This window comes from Capsicum annuum, chromosome 3 (assembly GCF_002878395.1).
Source record: "Capsicum annuum cultivar UCD-10X-F1 chromosome 3, UCD10Xv1.1, whole genome shotgun sequence".
Classification (NCBI taxonomy): Eukaryota; Viridiplantae; Streptophyta; class Magnoliopsida; order Solanales; family Solanaceae; genus Capsicum; species Capsicum annuum.
This window is the reverse complement of record NC_061113.1, coordinates 231,101,674-231,124,303: the sequence shown is the minus strand read 5'-3', so window position 1 is coordinate 231,124,303 and position 22,630 is coordinate 231,101,674.

The following is a 22,630-nucleotide window of genomic DNA, read 5'->3' as shown; positions in this document are numbered from 1 at the left end:
ATTCCTTTTCCAATGCCACCAACAACGACAACAACATCACCAGCCGGCGACACCAGATAATAACCAAGGAAAACCGTCACCCCTCTCAAGCTCGTTCTCTGGTAAGCCAAATACCGCCAACCCACTTGTCACCAGTATATTATGATGGATTCATGATGTATCCATATAGGTTTATGGTAATATCCCATACCTTTTCCTAGCTTGAAATTGTTCTAAAAATGTTAGAAGCTTTTTTTGAAAGATGAATCCACTTTTGTATACGTGGTATTTTTAATATTTTTACTTTTTGTCACGTGGAAAATTGAATAAGCTTTCTATCGATAATAATTTAATCAAAATCCAACATTGGAAGAGAAAGTTATGGCCGAAATACAGAAGGCAGTACAACCACCCAGGTGCGACGGTGAGGCCAACGGACCGTCGGAATAACGACGAACCGTCGCTCAGGCCTTCACAAGGGAAACAGTGAGGCCCTCTCTAACTAGAAGCAATGGTCAGGACTGATGGACCATCGACCCAGCAATGGACCGTCGCACCCCACTGTCACACCAAGGTAGTAAGTTCTAGTTCTGGTCCCAGTACGATGGTCAGTCCGACGGACAGTCGACCCAGCGATGGACCGTCGTACCCACCATCGTATGTCCCGTTAGTTATTTTTAAAGACATTTTTAAAGGGGATTTTTGGTCTTTTACCACCCGTTTATATACTTAGTTATATCCGACCAAAGCTCAAAAATTGATTATCCATCTACAACAATAAAATTAGGGTTTTCTCTCTAAGATTAATCCCCAAGAACAAAATCCAAATCTTATTCAAGAACTAAGAGATTCAAATTCTTCAAGTTCAAGGACTTTAAGAAAACTCAACCCAGGTATGCATAGTGTTCATTCATGGACTCCTTTCGTCCATGGAGCCCAAGAATCTCTTTTCAAAGTCTAATTGTGTGGATTTCTTTATGAACTTCATGTTGAGTTGCTTTTGTTCATGTTGTTAATGACCAATTGAATTCTGATCCATGTTGGGTGATCAATTTTATGTGGAATTGATTAGTATAAAGGTAGATTCATGTGAACCTATGATTAAACCCTTGAATGATGAAATTAGAGTTGAATCATGATGTTTATTTGTTATATAATGTTGTCTACATATACTATGCCTACCATGTGTTTGATTAAATGCCTATGTGAAGGAAAAAATGCCCAACTAGTATGAGCATATGAAATCCCCATTTATGTACAAGCTTATGCATATCACATCTTTGATGAATTGCCTCAATAAATGAATTATGGATTGTGATGTTGGTCATGTATTCAAGAAAGTCATGCTTTGTCAGTTTCTTTCCATCAAGTCCTGGGGGTACTTGTACCCAAAAATTTAGCCGTATGCCTAGAGTCTGTGTCATGTTTTCACGATATACTCAGTCAAGCCATGATCCATAGAACTCAGTCAGTTATGTGACTCAGGAAAGCTCAGTAATTCAGTAACCTCAGTAATATCACAAACTCAGTCAGTTGTCAGATATCAGTAGTATTCCATTAGTTAATAAAATTTAGTAAAATCAGTCCATGTTCAGATCAGTTAATCATGTTCAGTGCCTATTTAGATTGGAGTAGAAATTAGCACCGAGTGAACCCAAGGATGAGAACTCACCTGCCAGTAGAGGGTGTGATTCTTAGAAGCAATCTTTGCATTCCAGAACTATGTATCCAGAACAGATTGAGACATTATACCTTCTAGTTGAGGGTAGATGAGGTGGCTTAACCTGTTAGTTGAGGGTTCCCACCGTTCTTATTAGAGTAACCTGCTAGTCGAGGGTCACTCACATGTTGTCCTTACCAGTGGCGCGGTATTGACACTCTTCCAATCAGGGGACAAATTGGACCTCAATTCAGCTATAATGCATCATTTGGGGCATGTCGATTAGATGACTACTTCCCATAATTTCATATTACAGAATCTGGACTATAAAATACAGTCAATCAATCTCAGTAATAGAACTCAGATAGTTCTATAGAATTTATGACTGTCAAATACAGTACAAAACTCAGCTAGTTCCATCAGATTAAGGACTATCAGATACAATCACCCATGTTATCAGTTATCAGAACTCAGTCATTAGTCATGTTAGTTATCAGTAAACTCATGTCACCACGATTTCAGATATAGTTACTACGTATGCATGCATGTACTCTCATGTTCATATTAGTCAGTTAGCTAGTATTGTTCATGCATATAAACCCCATGTATTCATCCTACCTCACATACATACCAGTATATTCAAAGTACTGACGCATTTGTGCTATGGTGTCTTATACCATAGGTTTAGAGACACGAGCTCCAGAGCACCAGTAGATTCCAGTCTCAACAGTCAGAGTTAGCAGTGAGTCCTTATTTTTTGAGGACATGATCATTACTTTATTATCTCATTAATTAATTTATTAGATGGAGTTAGTTAGGGACATGTCTCATCAACTCCTTATTCAGACAGTTTAGTCAGTTAGAGGCTTTTCAGACTATCGTGTTCAGATAGTTATTTCAGTTATTTTGGGTATTTCATACCCCATCCAGATGTTATATTTTTATCAGTGATGTTAAAGTTTTAAATCTTATGGCCTTTTAGTTCATGTTTCTGCATTATACAGTATATTAAGCAGTATACCAGTACAGATATCAATCATGGGTTAGCTTAAGATTCTTCAGGGTCATGAGCACCGTGTAACATTTTGGGTACTATATTCGGGGCGTTACATTCATATCCCTATTGAATCCTTGTTCTCCAAATTAACTGTCATCTTTCTCTCGCTCTTTTCTTTTAACCGATTATTAAATTTGAAATTGGTGACGTTCAATTTTGATCTTTGACTTGATTCTTTTAATTTCGTGTTTGTTTGCATTATTTGGTTGACATATATTAAAAGCCCCAAATTTGCATAACTTTTGGTTGAACCCTAATCTGTGATCTGAATGCTGATTTAGTAATTTTTAAAATTATGATTCTCTTCTTGTGTAGTTGTTATGAATTTATCTCTAAGGAAGTATAAAGTCTATCCGTAATTACAATTTTCCTACTCTCTTAATTTTAATACGTGATTCGTGTGAATTTGAAATTATAACAGTCATGATAGATTAATTTTCGTGCTTGAATCCTAATTTTATGCAATTATATTTAGTAACTTTGATTTTTGTGCTTAATTGCAATCACATGATCAAGGGACATTCTCATATTGTTAGTTACTTTTATTCTCATGTTTTGGGCGAGTATTAGTGCCACCCACTCACATATTATCTGTCTATTGATTCAATATTTGTTTATTTTATGGAAAATTTCAATATAGATTTCTACTTTTTCTTTTATGGTAATTATGATGTGATTTCACATCCAATTGATTTACCTTATTTATTTAAGGAAAACAATTTCTCTAATTATTTTTGACATATTTCTTCTCCCCTTTAATTCCTGAAATTGATCTTTTTACCTTTTATGCAACGATACTCCTCTACTATATAAACGACCCTTCTTTTCAATCAAGGGGCAGTTCTTGAAAAATAAAAACACTCCCTATTCTTAAAAGTTCTTTGATTTTCTTGGAGGCTTACTGGAATCACTGCATATTATTCTTACAAGTACTTGTCTTCACTATTCTCATTATTTCTTTTATTACTGCTCATCAGTAAGTATCTAAAATGATGTAATTTAATTACTTATTTATTCATGGAATACTTTATGTGTTAGAAAGCATGTTCATTGGGACTCCTCTTTGTTGTGTTTGTCATGTCATTGTTTGGTCACTTTGTTTATAGAATCATGCCATAGTATCTTATTTGTCTCTGCCTTTGCCATGTTATTGCTCTACAGGTCGGGATTGGATGAAGAGTCGTCGGGGCGTTAAACATAATATGTTATTCCTTATAGCTGCTGTTTTTCCTTTCTTATTTTTGTATCATTTGATTTGTAACATTATTGTAAGGACATTATATTGATGTAATAATAATTTTGGAGACTGCTCGGAGGGCAAAAAATTACGTTCTCTATGAATAGTATAGGTAGGCACGACTTAGGATTTATATTTGTTACGTGCTACGTCAATCATTTAGACACAAAATCTTAGGATTTACTAACGTATAAATCTTCTGGGATCTTAATCTACGTTTATTAATTGACACGCTTAGAATTTTAATTTCAAGACTTAACTAAAACTAACATACTATTTATTTTTGACATTAAGCGTGTTAATTCATTCTGACATTAAGCGTATCAACATATTTCTAGCACATTAGCATGTTAATAAATTGTCAAAATGTCAACATTAAGTTTAAGCATGTTAACACATTTAGTCTGTTAAGCACTACATTTAAGCACTTTCCAGCATAAAACAATTAACTTCAGCATGTTAAGATTATCTTTCTGCGTGAATTAATTTCAACATGCTAAAATCACGTTTTCGTATAAAACAATTCATGTCCAGCATATTTAAACATTACAAGCATGTTAAGTAGACGTTCAATATGGTATAGTAATTTTCAGCAATTCGGTATGAATTTTCTGCACATTAACATGTTTCCAGCATATTCAAACACTACATTTAAGCATTTCCAGCATGCTAAATAATAAATTATGTTATGGTAATCTTAGCATGCTAGTGTAAATTTCGTGTATATTGATATATTTTCAGCACGCCAAATAAAACAAATTAAGTTTAGCATGTTTAGAACTATGTTTCCACATAAAATAGTCAATGACCAGCATGTTAAAACCCCATTCTCATATAAATCAGCATGTTTCCACCATTAGAATACAATTTCAGCATGTTTAACTTAATTTATGCACCCTTAATATATTTTTTAAGCATGTTAAAGCATTAGGTCTTAGGTGTTTCAGCATGTTAATGCAAATTTCAGCATGTCGATAAATTGGTAACATGTTCGCATGAGGTTCTTTATATTAGCATAGTTTCAGCATGTCAATAATAGTTAGAATTCAGTATGTTAGAACTTTATTTTTGTGTTATTTAATTTCAGCATGTTAATAATTTTAGTATGTTAAACATTTGCATGTTATTTTATTGTTTTTTCACATTAAATGCATGTTACTATATTTAGAATGGATGTCATTAATAGTATTCAACACATTACTTTGACTCCCTGCACGAATATTAGTTTATAATACGTATTGCATAGTGAAGTTCATGAGCACTACTTTTTGACACATTTACCTCACTTTGATATGCGATTAGCAATTTTTACGACACATGATTTGACATGAACAATAGTTCTATTTTGTCACACTAACAATTGTTGAATACTTAGATATCATGCCTATAGGTTAATAACACAAAATAAATAATTATTTGTCTTTGCATATTTGTCACATTAATCAACTTTAATTAACCATGAGGCTAACTTGGGACAATTATGTGCTATGTGACGTCCTACTGATTACGCGTTTTGAGTCCTAGGCAACAACATAGCTTTATTTTGTCTAGACCACAAAATCAAAATAGCAAAGTTCAATGCCTCTTGGACTATAGGCAGGACGATAAGAATTACTAAAGACGCTAGTTTAATCCTTATCTTAGAATGCCTTTAGAGTTAACAACCAGCCTAGGTAGGTGTAACACCCCGTACGTTTACCTAGCTTAAATTCATCCAAAAATATCAAAAACTTGTTTTAAAGATGAATACATATTTTAGTATGATAGTGTACCACCTGAGCCATCAGTGTATTGCGGAGCCAGCCAAAATGGCAATTTTTAAAAACCAGTGAGCCTTCAAGATATTGGCGCATCGTACCAAGGCTCAATTTTAGAATTGTTCTCTTCCAGTGTTCCAATGCGATACCACTGCATCGTGGTGAGCTTCCAGGTCGCGTCCAAGGTGGCAACGTGATTGTACCGTGTCGCGCTACCATATAATTTTTCAGTTGTCATTTTCTAGTGGCTTGGCGCGATAGTGGCGCATCGCGCCAGGGGTCCAGATCGGGAAAATTTCACAAAAGATTAATGTCATGCCCTGGGTTAAAACAGTCTTTTCCCATGATTTTATTCCACCCAGATATGTGATTTAAACCCTAAAAATATGTAAAACCCTTTATTATTCAATTTTCTCCAAAATCAAAAGGTATTTCTCTCTCAAGAGGCAAAACCCTAGTTTAAGAAATCAAGGTCAATCCCAAGAATCTCTCTAAGAACTCCAAGAAACTCATGAATTAAGGTATGTTAGGTGTTTATCTATCGGTCCGTTCCACCCATAGAGTCAAAGAATCCATTTTTAAAAAATTCAAGAATTATGATTCATGATTTACATGTATGAAATTGGATTGTGTTCATGTTTTGACATTTTTTGAGTTTCAATCCATGATTAATGGTAGATTCCATTTAGTTGAATAGCATGAATATTGAATTGAGTAATCCCCATGTTATAATCCATGAATTTGCAAGTTTGGGAATTGTAATTATTATGTGTTATCCGTGATTTAGATTCCAAGTTCCCAAGAATTGTTCCTAATATGTGTTGATTTACATGATATTCATGATAAATCTTTCAAATTGCAAGTTGATTATGGTAACCATGTTAACCCTAAGTGTTTATGAATTAATGAATCAAGTATGCTTTCCATGTGTTTGATAAATTGTCTATGAGAATGAAATAATGTCATTATAGCATGCTAACATGTATTCCCCATTCATGTACAAGTTGATGCATCACAAGTGTTTGATGGAATGTCTCTATGAATGAATTATGACCAAGTGAACATTGTTATGTTATTCAAGATTATACTTTGCCTTACTTTTCATGCTATCGAGTCCTGGAGGTATTTAATACCCAACAATTTAGTTGTTTATTAGAGCCAGTGTCAGTTATAGAATAGTATCAGTCATGTCACGATCAGTAGTACTCTCAGTCCATTACAGAACTCAATAGAACTCAGTCAATTACAAAACTTAGGAAAACTCAATAATCTCAGTATCAGTCCAATTTAGTTTAGTAAAATTAGTTCAGTATCTTTCAGTTGGGAGTAAGATTCAACACCGAGCAAGCCTAGAGATAGGGGTACACCCATTAGTTAGGACTGGGTCCCTAGAAGCAATCCCCAAGTTCCAGAACTACGTAGCCAGTATAGGTTATGAGATGCCACCCATTAGATAAGACTGACATACTCAGGGATCACCTGCTAATTTAGTACTAATTTCAGGGGTCATCGGTTAGTTAGGACTGACTCCACAACAGTTGTCTTTACCCGTGGAATGATACTAACACCCTTCTAATTGGGGTTACAGATTGGACCCCAGGTCAGTTATCTTATTAGTTCAGATTTGGGTCATGTCGGTTAGATGATTACCTCCCACAGTTTCAATTTTAATTTTCAGTTCAAAACTTATCTTAGTTTTACTGAATTAGGACTGTTAGATACAGTCAATCAGTATCAGTTAATCAGTTTTTAGAATTCAATACTTAGCTTCAAATAATCTTAGTTACAGTTTATATATGTATGTATATGCACAAATTGCATTCTCAGTATTTACAGTATTCTCAAATTCTCCATGTACTCTCATGTTCAGTTACTCTCATTCAGTTAATTACATCCTCATGCATAATAACCCTTGTATTCGGCCTTACCTAATCTAGCATACCAGTATATTCCCATGTATGGATGCATATTTTCCTGCACTATGATGTTTCATATCATAGGTTCGGATGCTCAAGTTCCCGACCACGCATAGTAGATTCAGATTTTAACCAACAGCAGTAGATTTAGCAGTGAGTCCTCATCATTTGAGGATATTCTACTATTTTATATTTTTAGTAGACTTAGTATTTCAGTAGATGGAGTTAGTTGGGGGATTGTCCCATCCACTCCACTTTCAAACAGTTTCAATTAGAGGTTTTTCAGACTAGTTTCAGTCATTATTCATTTTTACAAATATTATCTCAGATGTCATATTTTATCAGTATTTTAGATGTTTTGAACCTTATTGCATTTCAACTTATTGGTGAGCTAGTTGTAGTTGTTCCCTTAGAGAGTGTAGATATTCAAAGCAGTCTTTTCTTTGAGGAAGTTCCAATCAAAATTCTTGATCATCAAGTTCGCAGACTAAGGAACAAAGAATTTCCACTAGTCAAAGTTCTTTGGCAGAATCAGTCCGTTGAGGGAGCCACTTGGGAAGCAAAATCAGATATGAGGACCAAGTACCCTCACCTTTTCTCCGTGAATCCAGACTCAATATAAGGTATTAATCTTTCTAAGATTTCTCTCTATCATAGTTAGTTTCAGTTGCACATCATGTTTATGTCAGTCGTGCATTCATGAGTCAGTTCAGTCATGGATTCCATACATCAGATATATATGTCAGTGTAAATTCAGTCCAGCAGTTTTCTTCAGCTTAACCAATTTCATTCAAGGATGAATGATCCCAAGGGGGAGATATTGTAATACCCCGTATTTCTCGAGACTACTCCTAGTCATTACATGGTGCTTACAATCCCAAGGGACCACAAGCTAACCCATAAGCTGGTACCTACTGTGAGCACTAGATAATATAATCATGAATACGGAAGAATAACTAAAATGCCATAAGGTTTTCTTAACTGGATTCAAAACTAAAATATAAATCTAGAAAGGAAACAACTGTCTGAATCTGAGAAAACACTGGTAAAATAAATAACTAACTGACTGTAATGTCTGAAAGCCTCTAAACTGTGAGTCTGAATATGCATTGATGGGACACGCCCCCAACTAACTCCAACTAACTGCTAAACTCAAAACATGACGTAAATAATTTGTCCTCGAATGATGAAGACTCACCACTGCTATTGTACTCACTGATAACTGAGAGTCTAAGTGTGATCCTTGAACTGAGTGTCAACACCTATAATATAATACATCATAGCACAAAAGAAAGGTATATGATCAGTACTTTGAATATACTGGCATGCTAAATGAGGTAGGCTGATATGCAATGTTTCATGAATAGGAATAATAAACTATCTACATATACATGTGAAGCATGGAATACTAAGTAAAGATCATAAAATCTATAAAGACTGGAGATAAGTGAAACATGTAAATACTGTGTATACATAAGAGTCTGTAAACACTGAAAATATGGGAAAATCTGTAGACACTGGGGATGCATGACTAAGCATATAACATGAATGAATAAAATTTGTAATCTAAAATACTGAAATAACTAATATCTGTATGCTTTGGTAAAAAAACTAAGATTTAATAATTGAACTGTGACTGTGACTGAGACTATATTTGAGACTGTGAGAGGTATAATTTAACCAATATGCCCCAATCTGAGCTAATCGGAGTCCAACCAGTAACCCCAATTAGAAGGATATTGATACTGTGCCACGGGTACTAAAACTGGCTGTGTGGATCCACTATACTGATATAATGTCCAAAGGACTATGGGTGTCTAGCCTGAATTGACGGGTGACCCCTGCGAGATAGTCAAGCCTAATATGATGGGTTACATATCATATCCTATGCTAGCTACATAGTTCTAGATTATAGGGACTGCTACTAATGACTCTACCTATCTGACGGGGAAGCCACCATCCCTACACTCGCTCGGCGCTAAATCCTACTCCCAACTGAAAGACACGGAGATGCTAGACTGTTCTGAGTTAAATGACTAATATCTAACTATTATGATAATGCTCATAGTATAATCTGAAGACTATTCTGTAATGTACTGAGACTAGACTAAATAAAAAACTATGGTTTTTGGGTATTCAATACCCTCAGGACTCAAAACAATAATCGTAGTATGACACCAAAACATGAAGGGCATAGCACGAAGGCTTTCACAAAACATTTACTCTTATAGACATTTTATCAAACACTTGTGATTCATAGCTTAGTCAAATCATGAAAATACTAAGGAACTTGTGTAAATATTATGGATTTAACATGGAAAACACTAAGTCATGGTTTAATTTAATAAGTGATAACATTAAAACATGGAGGATTGATTAATAAAAATAATTTCATTGTAACATGGCTTAAAATCAATAGTACATAGAGATTCATGGATAAAGTCCTAATTTAAAACATAATAACTTGAAAAGGTTATAATTTTATATTTAAAAAGGATTACTTGGACACCATGGATGAAAGAGATCCATGGATGAACATCTAGCATACCTTAAAAGATGAATTTCTTGAAGTTCTTGGTGAGTTCTTGAGGATTGGCCTTGAAATTGGAGAGCTAGGGTTCTTGATTTGGGAGAGAAAGCTTCTTGATTTGGGGAAAAATAATTAAAATAATAAGTTTAAAAACATTTTTAGGGCTTAAAAGCACACCTGGGCAGATTAAAATTAGGGAAAAGGACTGTTTTACCCCTGCACAAAACTTTTAATTTTCATTGAATTTTTTCTAAAATAGGCACCTGGTGCGACGTGGTGCGATAATCGGACAACTGGGAACTGAGGGCTTGGCGTGTCGCGGAGGAATCGCAGTGCCCCTTTGATTTTGAAATTCACCCTTGGCGTGATGTGCCATTATCGTGATAGGACACTAGAATAGGACAATTGGGATTTTGGCTAATGGCGCAACGCAGTGGTTTCGCAAAGTTCCACTAGAAATTGACAATCGTCATTTATTCTGGCTCCGCAACACGCTAAGTGCTAAAATGATAGTGTTTAACGATTGAAACTTAAAATCTCCATAACTTCTCATCAGGTTATCGAATTTGGGTGAATTTTATATTGTTGGAAAGCTAGTTGAATTTCCTACGCAATGGAAGGCTCTAAACTAAAAAATAATAAGTGTTTTGAAAATTTCCTATATGAGTAATCATGCATTGTGACTTAGATCATGCTAGAAAAATACGGGGTATTACAATATCTCCCCCTTGGGATCATTCGTCCTCGAATGATATTGGTTAAGTTGAAGAAAACTGCTAGACTAAGTTTACACTGACATGCATATCTGATGCATGGAATGCATAACTGATATGACTCATGAATACATGACTGACATGAACATGATGTGCAACTGAAACTAAGCATGATAGAGAGAAATCTTAGGAAGATAAATAACTTATACTGAGTTCGGATTCGCGGAGAAAAGATGAGGGTACTTGGTCCGCATATATGCTTCTGCTTCCCAAGTGGCTCCCATAACGGACTGATTCTGCCAAAGAACTTTGACTAGTGGAACTTCTTTGTTCCTTAGTCTACAAAATTGATAATCAAGAATTTCAACTGGAACTTTCTCAAAGGAAAGACTATTATGAATATCCACACTCTCTAAGGGAACAACTACAGCTAGATCACTAATACACTTTTTTAACAATGAGACATGGAACACTGGGTATACTGAGGCAAGATCTAAAGGCAGCTCAAGCTCGTAAGCTACCTTTTCAAAATGATTGAGAATTCTGAAGGGACTGACATATTGGGGACTGAGTTTCCCCTTCTTACTGAATCTCTTCACTCCCTTCATAGGAGAGATTTTCAAGTACACAAAATCACCGACCTCAAACTCGAGATCCTTTCTCCTCACATCTGCATATAATTTTTATCAGCTCTGGGCAACCTTAAGCCTTTTTCTGATCAATTAAACCTTCTCTACGGCATCAAACACTAGGTTAGACCCTACTACTGCGGCCTCACCTATTTTAAACCAACCAATCGGATGAAGAGGGAGCTGGGACTAAAAAACTCTAATGAAACTGAGGATGATTACTACCCTCTGACTTTGGCTAACTGAAGTTAAAACTTCCCATCCTATCTCTCTTGTTTATTATCTCCCTCTCCTAAATCTTTTGCTTCTCTATCTGTTGAGCATGGACCATCAGTCTAGACAAGTCTATCTCCCTAATCAATATTATGGTCCTACCCTCCTTGACCATACTATCAGATACACCAGACATAAACTTACTTATCTTGGACCTGTTGTCTGCTACCACATAAGGAGTATATCTAGCTAAACGAGTGAACTTGAGGGAATACTACCTACCACTCACACTGCCTTGCCTTAAATTAATAAATTCTAACACCTTGGCCTCCCTTAACTCTAATGGAAAGAATCTATCCAAGAAAGTCGGGGCAAACTCTTCCTATTCTATAGGCCCTGCATCAACAAATCTATCAACTTTCCACTGCTTAAACCAAGTATGGGCTATATCTTACAATTGATATGCAGCCAACTCGACACTCTGACTAGACGTCACCCCCATAGCATCTGTTACCTTCTGCACCATATCTAAGAATTCCTGTGGGTCCTCTTTAGACTTGGAACCTGTGAAAGAAGGGGGATTCATTCAGGTAAAGTTCCAAATTTCGGTTGCAGTAGTATTGGCCACTGGGTTGGCCAGAACAGTAGTTGGCCATTCATTCTGTGCTGCTACAGAATTGGCTAGAGTAGTGAACGCAACTCTAAATTCTGCGTGAGAGACATGCTTATCTAAAATATCTGCCTGGACTGGCTGAGGGGCTGGCTGAGTTCCTGTTGTTGTTCCATTTTTCTTTGGAGACATGTTCTATAAACGAAAACAAGAAATAGATTAGACTGAGAGTTTAACATAAGCTCATGCTTAATCGCACGATATGAATACTGAAAGAAGGGAAACTTTTCCTAAATGCCTTGTAGCCTCTCGTCCATAAGTGTGGCGCGCTACACATCCATGTACAAGACTCTACTCGACGTGACTTTCAGACGTCCTAGGACACTTTAAAACCTTAGTCTTTGATACCAAGTTTGTAACGACCCGAGACTACTCCTAGTCATTACACAGTGCTTACAATCTTGAGGGACCACAAGCTAACCCATGAGTTGGTACCTACTGTGAGCACTAGATAATATAACCATGAATGCGGAAAAATAACTGAAATACCATAAGGTTTTATTAACTGGATTCAAAATTGAAATATAAATCTAGAAAGGAAACAACTGTCCGAATCTGAGAAAACACTGGTAAACTGAATAACTAACTCACTTTAATGTCTGAAAGCCTCTAAACTAAAAGTCTGAATATGAGTTGATGGGACATGCCCCAACTAACTCTAACTAACTACTAAACATGAAATATGATGTAAATAATTTGTCCTCGGATGATGAGGACTCACCACTGCTACTGTACTCGCTGATAATCTAAGGGTCTAAGTGCAGTCCGGGAACTGAGTGTCAACACCTGTGATATAATACATCATAGTGCAAAAGAAAGGTATGTGATCAGTACTTTGAATGTACTGACATGCTAAATGAGGTAGGCTGATATGTAATGTTTCATGAATAGGAATAATAAACTATCTGAATATATATGTGAAGCATGGAATACGGAGTAAAGATTATAAAATCTGTAAAGACTAGAGATAAGTGAAATATGTAAATATTGTGTATGCATGAGAGTCTATAAATGCTGAAAATATGGAAAAATCTGTAGACACTGGTGATGCATGACTAAGTATATAACATGGACTGAATAAAATCTGTAATCTAAACTACTGAAATAACTAATATCTATATGCTTTGGTTAAACAACACTAAGAATAATTGAACAGGGATTGTGACTGAGACTGTATTTGAGACTGTGGGAGGTATCATTTAACCGACATGCCCCAATTTGAGCTAATCGGGGTCCAACCTGTAACCCCAGTTAGAAGGGTGTTAATACTGTACCACGGGTACTAACACTTGTTGTGTGGATCCACTAAACAGATATAATGACCAAAGGACTAAGGGTGTCAAGCCTGAACTGACGGGGGACCCCTGCGAGATAGTCAAGCCTAATCTGATGGGTGACATCTCATATCCTACTCTGGCTACATAGTTCTGGAGTTAGGGACTACTACTAATGATTCTGCCTATCTGACGGGGAAGTCGCCATCCATACACTCTCTTGGTGCTAAATCTTACTCCCAACTGAAAGACACTTAGATACTAGACTATTCTGAGTCTAATGACTAATATCTGACTATTCTGGTAATGCTCATAGTATAATCAGACGACTATTCTGTACTATATTGAGACTAAACTAAATAATAAGCTATGGTTTTTAGGTATTCAATACCCCCAGGACTCAAAACAATAATCGTATCATGACACTAAAACATTAAAGACATAGCACAAAGGCTTTCACAAAACATTTACTCTTATAGGCATTCTATCAAACACTTGTGATTCATAGCTTAGTCAAATCATGAAAATACTAACGAACTTGTGTAAATATCATGGATTTAACATGGAAAGCACTAAGTCATGGTTTAATTTAATAAGTGATAACATTAAAACATGGAGGATTGATTAATAACAATAATTTCATAGTAACATGGCTTAAAATCAATAGTACATGGAGATTCATGGATGAAGTCATAATTTAAAACATAGTAACTTGAAAAGGTTATAATTTATATTTAAAAAGGGTTACTTGGACTCCATGGATGAAAGGGATCTATGGATGAACATCTAACATACCTTAAAGGATGAATTTCTTGAAGTTCTTGGTGAGTTCTTGAGGATTGACCTTGAAATTAGAGAGCTAGGGTTCTTGATTTGGGAGAGAAAGCTTCTAGATTTAGGGGGAAAATAATTAAAATAATGAGTTTAAAAACATTTTTAGGGATTAAAAGCACACCTGGGCTGATTAAAATTAGTGGAAAGACTATTTTACCCCTGGGTGGAACTTTTAATTTTTGTTAAAGCTTTCTGAAATAGGCACCTGGCGCGACGTGGTGCTATCGCGCCGTGTCACTAGAATCGAACAACTGGGAACTAAGGGCTTGGAGCGACACGGAGGAATCGCAGTGCCCCTTTGATTCTGAAATTCACCCTTGGCGCGACGCGCCATTATCAAGACAAGACACTGGAAAAGGACAATTGGGAATTTAGCTGACGGCGTGACGCGGTGGTTTCGCGGAGTTTCACTGAAAATTGACAATTGCCATTTATGCTGGCTCCACGACACGCTAAAGGATAAAATGATGATGTTTAACGACTGATACTTAAAATCATCGTAACTTCTCACACGGTTATCGGATTTGGGTGAATTTTATATCGTTGGAAAGCTAGTTGAATTTCCATACAATGACAGGCTCTAAATTGAAAAATAATGAGTTTTTTGAAAAATTCCTATATGATTACTTATGCATTATGACTTAGATCAATAACAACAACAACAACAACAAACCCAGTATATTCCCACAAAGTGGGGTCTGGGAGGGTAAAGTGTACACAGTCCATACCATTACCTCCAAAGAAGTAGAGAGGTTGTTTTCGATAGACCCCTGGCTATACTAAGGCTCTTCTAACTACTAGCTACAGTCCATGCACACAACCTATCCTTCTACCCTTATCCGCGACCTCCACACCTTCCTATCTAGGGTCATATCCTTAGTAAGCTGAAGCTGCTCCATATCATGTCTAATTACTTCCCTCCAGTACTTCTTCGGCCTACCTCTCCTCCTCCTGAAGCCATCCAATGCTAGCCTCTCATACCTTCAAATTGGGGTATCTGTGCCCTTTCTCATCACATGCCCAAATTATCTCAGCCTTTTTTCCCGTATCTTGTCCTCCACCAAAGCCACTCCCACCTTCTCCCGGACTATCTCATTCCCAACTCTCTCCTCTCTAGTAAGTCCACACATCCAATGCAACATTCTTATTTTTGCCACCTTTATTCTTTGAATGTGGGAGTTCTTGACTGGACAACACTCTGCTCCATGGAGCATAGCTGGCCGAACTGCCACTCTATAGAATTTGCCTTTAAGATTAACTGGGACCTTCTTATCACACAGCATTCCTGAGGCGAGTCTCCACTTCATCCAACATACTCCAATACGGTTAGAGACATCCTCATCCATCTCACCATTCCCCTGAATCAAAGACCCAAGATACTTAAAACTATTCCTCTTACAAATATCCTGGGAATCCAACCTCACCACTATATCTTCCTCCTACCTTAAGTCACTAAACTTACATTCCATATATTCTGTCTTGAACTTACTCAACCTGAACCCTTTAGATTCAAGGGTTTGCCTCCAAACCTCTAATTTTTCATTCACCCCTCTCGTGTATTATCAATCAACACTACATCATCCATAAATAACATACACCAAGGTACCTCCCCTTGAATACTTCGTATCAACACGTCTAACACCAACACAAATAGAAAAGGACTAAGAGTCAAACCCTGATGCAACCTTGTCTCAACTAAAAAATGCCCTGAGTCCCCCTCTTCCATAATAGCTCTAATGTACACCAGCGGGACCCCTCATGCCTCTAAGTATCTCCAAATAATCTACCTAGGGACTTTGTCATATGCCTTCTCCAAGTCAATGAACATCATGTGCAAATCCCTATTTCTTTCTCTATACTGCTCACCAATCTCCTTACCAGGTGGATTGCCTCCGTTGTCAAATTACCAAGCATAAAACCAAACTGATTCTCTAAAATAGACATGAGCTTCCTCAATCTCCACTCAACCACCCTCTCCCAAATCTTTATAGTATGGATCAACAACTTGATACCCCTATAGTTGGTGCAGCTCTGAATGTCGCCCTTGTTTTTATATAATGGAATCATCATACTCCACCTCCAAGCCTCAGGCATTCTCGCCGTTCTGAAAATGTTGTTAAACAAATTAGTCAACCACCTTAAACCTGCCCTACCTATAATCTTCCAAAAATCCACCTGAATCTCATCAGGCCCCGTCGCCCTTCCCCTATGCATTCTCATTATGACTTAGAGCATGCTAGGAAAATACGGGATATTACAATATGTATGTAAAACCCCAACTTAGGAAGGAGTCCCGCATCAACAAAACACAGGATGTCTCGATCCTTAATGGTTTAGAATGCCTGTTGTGGCCAGTGTCCCATCTTGGGTCATAATAGAATGGTATTAGAGCCGATCCTGTATCAGCCCTGTTGATGTGGACCAGAGTTCAAACTGAGTGTAGGCAAATCTTGGTAAGGAAGGGCAAACCTCAGTCCTGAGTGTAGGAGAATCCCATTTAGTCGGGAAAACCTCAGTGAGGACGCTGAGTCTATAAGTTGGGGGTGTATGTAATACCCCAACTTAAGAAGGAGACCCATATTGGAAAAACACAGGATGTCTCGAGCCTTGATGGTTTGGGATGCCTGTCGCGGTCAGGGCCCTAGCTCGGGTCGTGACAGTGGGGCGGGATGGGTAGTCATTCGAAAATGATGATCTCCAACACATTAAAGGTAAGACATATGACTTGTCTAAGAGTTCGGCCAGTGGGTCGAATAATGATTAAACAAGTTGGGGTTATGATCCGAATGAGACCAAAAAACATTTCTTTGTTTGATTTGGAAAATTCTTTTTCCTTTATTTACTTTACGGACTTATTTATTTGGGGTAGTTAGTTTATTATATAAGCAGTCCCCTTTTGTTATAAATTATGTCATTTGTTTTTCCTTGCTTGTCTTATTATATGTTTTACTAATTTTATCACTTATATAATAAATAATTAGAAATAAAAAAATAACATGTGTTTGTTTATTAATTACTTCCTCACATGGTTTACAATTAAGTTAAAATAAGAGACCTTTATTTGATTACGTAGAATCCCCACGTAAAATATAAATTCGGTCGGGAACCACCTTTGTGGACCTCAAAAGGTGCCTAACACCTTTCTTTCGAGATAATTTGAACCCTTACCCAAATTTCTGGTGAACTAAGACAAAACAACAAAATAGTTTCGTAGTTAGACTAGACTGATGCCCTAATGCACCTTAATTCGTTAGGTGGTGACTCTTCACACTCTACTTTCAAACAATCCCAAAAAGAGTGGTCACATCGAATCTCTCTTTCCATGAGAAAAATGAGGCGCGACAATGCTGACCACCGGTAGCACTGGAAGCGGCACCCTGCTGAGTTGGGCGCCCGAATGAAATTGATGACTAATGGGAATGGCTCTGTTGGCGCACATTTCTACCCTTCTGAGAAACTACCCGACACTCCTGAATCTGAGGTCCTGGCTTGCCAGACTCGAAACACATACCACTACCCACTCTACACTCACTCTGATGGTGTCTGCCATATTTTTGACATAGAGGATTCATACGGGTACTATTAACACTGACCTGGGACTTAGAGCTTGGTGCCCTATTCCTATTGTTGTTTCTGAATTTGGGTATGGGAGTACTGGCTGAAGAGGGTGCTGGGGATGAAGACCTCTGATAGAAGTGAGAACGGTTACCACCTTCTGACCTTCGCTGACTAAAATTAAAACTACCTAAGCTAGCCCTCTTGTTTCCTCTCTCCCTCTCCTTAAATTTTTACTCTTCTATTTGTTGAGCATGGAATATCAGCCTAGACAAGTCCATCTCATTAATTAGTATTACAGTCCTGCACTCCTTGACCACACTATCAGACACTCCAAACACAAATTTGCTCATCTTGGATATGTTATCAACTACTACATGGGGAGCATATCTAGCTAACTAAGTAAACTTGAGGGAATACTCCCTCACGCTCATGCTGCACTGCCTTAAGTTAATAAATTCTAACACCTTGTCCTCCCTCAACTCCAATGGGAAGAATTTATCTAAGAAAGTTGTGGCAAACTCTTCCCATTCTATAGGCCCTGCATCAACATCCCTATCCACCTTCCACTGCTTAAACCAAGTATGGGCTACATCCTATAACTGATATGCAACCAACTCAGCATTCTGACTAGATGTCACCCCTATAGCATCCATTACCTTCTGCACCATATCTAAGAATTCTGTAGATCTTCTTCGGACTTGGATCCTATGAAGAAAGAAGGATTCATTTGGGTGAAGTCCCAAATCTTGGTTGCAGCATTATTGGCCACTAGGTTGGCTAAAACAGTAGCTGGTCATTCATTTTGAGATGATACAAAATTGGCTAGAGTAGTGAATGTAGCCCTATATTCTGCATGAGAGACATACTCGTCCAGAGGATCTGGATGGATGGGCAGAGGTGCTAGCTGAGTTCCTGTTCTTCTTCCATTTTCCATGGGAGGGATGTTCTATAAATGAAAGAAAAAAATGAATTAGACTGGGAGTTTAAATTGAGCTCATGCTCACTCGCACGACACGAATACTAAAAGAAGGAAAACTTTTCGTAAACATCTTGTAGCCTATCGTCCATAAGTGTCGCGTGCTATACACCCATGTATAAGACTCTACTTGACACGAATTTCAGACTTTCTAGGAAACTTTAAAACCTTAGGCTCTGATACCAAGTTTATAACACCCCCCAGAGTACACCCTGGGTATCACACAGTACTTGCAATCTCGAGGGACCACGAGCTAACCCATAAGATGGTACCTGTTATGAGCACTGGATAATATGATCATAAATATAAAAGAATACTGACATGCCATAAGGTTTTAATAACTGAATTCAACACTGAAAAATGAGTCTAGAGAAATAACTAACTGAATGTGATAAAATACTAATAAATTAGATAACTAACTGTAATTTCTGAATACTAAATAACTGACTCTAATTTCTGATAAGTCTCTAAAACTGAATGATTGTGAGTTGATGAGATAGGCCCCAACTAACTCCAACTAACTACTAAATTGAGACATGAAATAAAGTAAGCCTGTCCTCGAAGTATGAGGACTCACCACTGCTAGTGTTGAGGATCTGATAAGTCTAATTGCAAGCTGAGAACTGAGAATCAGACCTATGATATAATACATCATAGCATAAAGAAAAGGTATGTGATCAGTACTTTGAATGTACTGGTATGCTAAATGAGGTAGACTGATATGCATGGTTTCATGAATAGAACTAATAATTAACTTAATATACATGTAAAGCATTGAGTACTGAATAGAGAGCATGAAATATGTAGGTACTGGGAATATGTGGAAATCTTTAAATACTGAGTATGCATGAAAATCAGTAAATACTAAAGATACATAAAAAATCTATAGATACTGAGGATGCTTGACCAAGCATATAACATGAACTGAGTAAATTCTATAAACTAAAATACTGAAATAACTAAAATCTATTAGATTTTGTCAAACAACACTAAGACTGAATAACTGAACTGGAATTATAACTGAGACGGTATCTGAGACTGTGGGAGGTATCATCTAACCGACATTCCCTAATTTGAGCTAAACAGGGTCCAACCTGTAACCCCAGTTGAAAAGGTATTAATACCGTGCCACAGGTACTAACATTGGCTATGTGGATCCACTAAATTGATATATTATCCAAAGGACTAAGGGTGCCAAGCCTGAACTGACGGGTGACCCCTGTGAGATAGTCAAGCCTAATATGGCGGGTGACTACTCATATCCTACACTGGCTATGTAGTTCTAGAATATAGGGACTACTACTAATGAGTCTTCCTATCTGATAGGGAAGCTGCCATCCCTACACTCACTCAGTGCTAAATCCTACTCCTAACTGAATAACACTGTTACTGACTATTTTGAGTTTAACTACTGATATTAGACTATTCTGATAATGCTCTTAGTATGTTCTAAAGACTATTTTGTAATATACTGATACTAGACTACATAAATAGCTATGGTTTTTGGGTATTCAATACCCCAGAATTCAAAAAAAACAATTGTAAAATGACACTAAATCTTGGGGGAGAAAGCATGAAGGCTTTTATTAAATCAACCACTCTTGTAGACATTTTATCAAACACTTGTAGTTCATGGTTTAAAACAATCATAGGAATGTCATGAAACTTATAGAAATAGCATGAATTCGATATAATAGTATTAAATTAGGGTTTAATTAAATAAATAATAATATTAAAACATGAAGGATTGAATAACAACAATAATTTCATTGAATCATGGTACAAAATCAATAGTACATGGAGATTCATGGGTGAAATCACAATTTAAAATCAATTAACTTGCAAAGATCAAAATTTTATAATTTAATTAGGATACTTGGACTCCATGAATAAAAGGAATCCATGGATTAGCATCTAACATACCTGGGATAATGAATTTAGGAGGATTGATGGAGAGTTCTTGAGATTTGGCCTTGAATTTGAGAGTTAGGGTTCTTGTTCTTGAAGAGAGTTGATTTTAATTTGAGAGAATAATGGAAGAGTGAGAAAATAATGCTCTCTTAGGGTTAAATCTCGTGTTTAGGTGGATTTGGGGCCATGGGAAAAGGCCAAGCGGCCCTGTAATTTAAAATAGCAAAACTAAAAAAATTCCTGATTTTCACCGTTGGCGCGACGCGCCACTATCATACCAAACCACTAAAAATTGCCAATTGGGAATGTGGCTGGTGGCGCGACGCGGTGGTATCATGTTGCCACCTTGGATGCGACCTAGAAACTTGGCGCGATGCGGTGGCATAGAGCTACAACACTGAAAAATGACGAATGTCAATATGGCCTTTGGCACGACATGCCAGGATCATGATACCTCACTGGAAATTGTCAATTATCATTTAACGACTGAAAATTAAAATCATCATAACTTATTACCCAATTATTGGATTTGGGCAAATTTTATATCGTTGGAAAGCTAATTCAATTTCCTATACAATAACAGGCTCTAAAATGAAAAATAATGAGTATTTCAAAAATTTATATACGAATACTCATGTATTGGGACTTAAATTACGCTAAGGAAATGTGGAGTATTACAGTAGCAGATGTGACTTTAGGAATAAGAATCCATAAGACTCCATACGGGTTGGCATTGTCAAAGTCTCATTATGTTAAAAAGGTACTTGACAAGGTAAAAGTAACTCACAGTTGGACTACACAAGAGTGTTGGGATGTTTAATGTATATCATGAATTGTACATGGCCATACATAGCATGTGTTATTAGTAAATTGATTCAGTACACAAATAATCCCAATAAAACTCATTGGATGACAATGAAAAGAGTTTTGGCGTATCTTAAATACACTCAAGACTATGATGTGTTATAATAAATATCCAATGATAATTGAAGGATGTAGTGCAAACTCGATCACCAGGTCAAATAAAGTAAAATCCATGAGTGGATATGTAGTTACTTTAAATGGAGGAGCAGTCTCTTAAAAATCATCCAAATAGACATGTATTGCTCACTGTACAATGGAATTTGAATTTATCACATTAGATAAAGCCGATAAAAAAGATGAATGGAAACAAAATTTCTTGGAAGATATTCATTATTGGACCAAACCATTGGCACTAGTATGTATACACTATGATAGCCAAGCATCGATAGGTAGGGCAGGAAGCATGATGTATAACACTAAATTTTGTCATATAATATGGAGACATAATACCATTAGAGAACTACTCTCTAGTGGAATTATCATTGTTGACTATTTAAGTCAAAGAATAATGTGTCATATCCACTTACAAATGGCCTATCTAGAGATGGAGTTGAGAGAACATCGAAGGGAATGGTTTTACGGCCTAGGACAAGTCAGCATGGCTGTAACTCTACCTATCAAACTGGAGATTCCAAGAGCTAGGTTCAAGGAGATCAAACAAAGTTGTGACTGATGATTCAACCTTCTCAATATACCCAACCCATTCTCATGATGTAGACAATATTTAGTAAATAAGGATAAGACTTATGGTGTGAAGCTTTTTAGTGATTATTCAAATTTGGCATATTTGACCAAATAGTTTAATATATAGGATTGAATGTTTAGAAATCACCTATATGAGGGTTAAGTGGA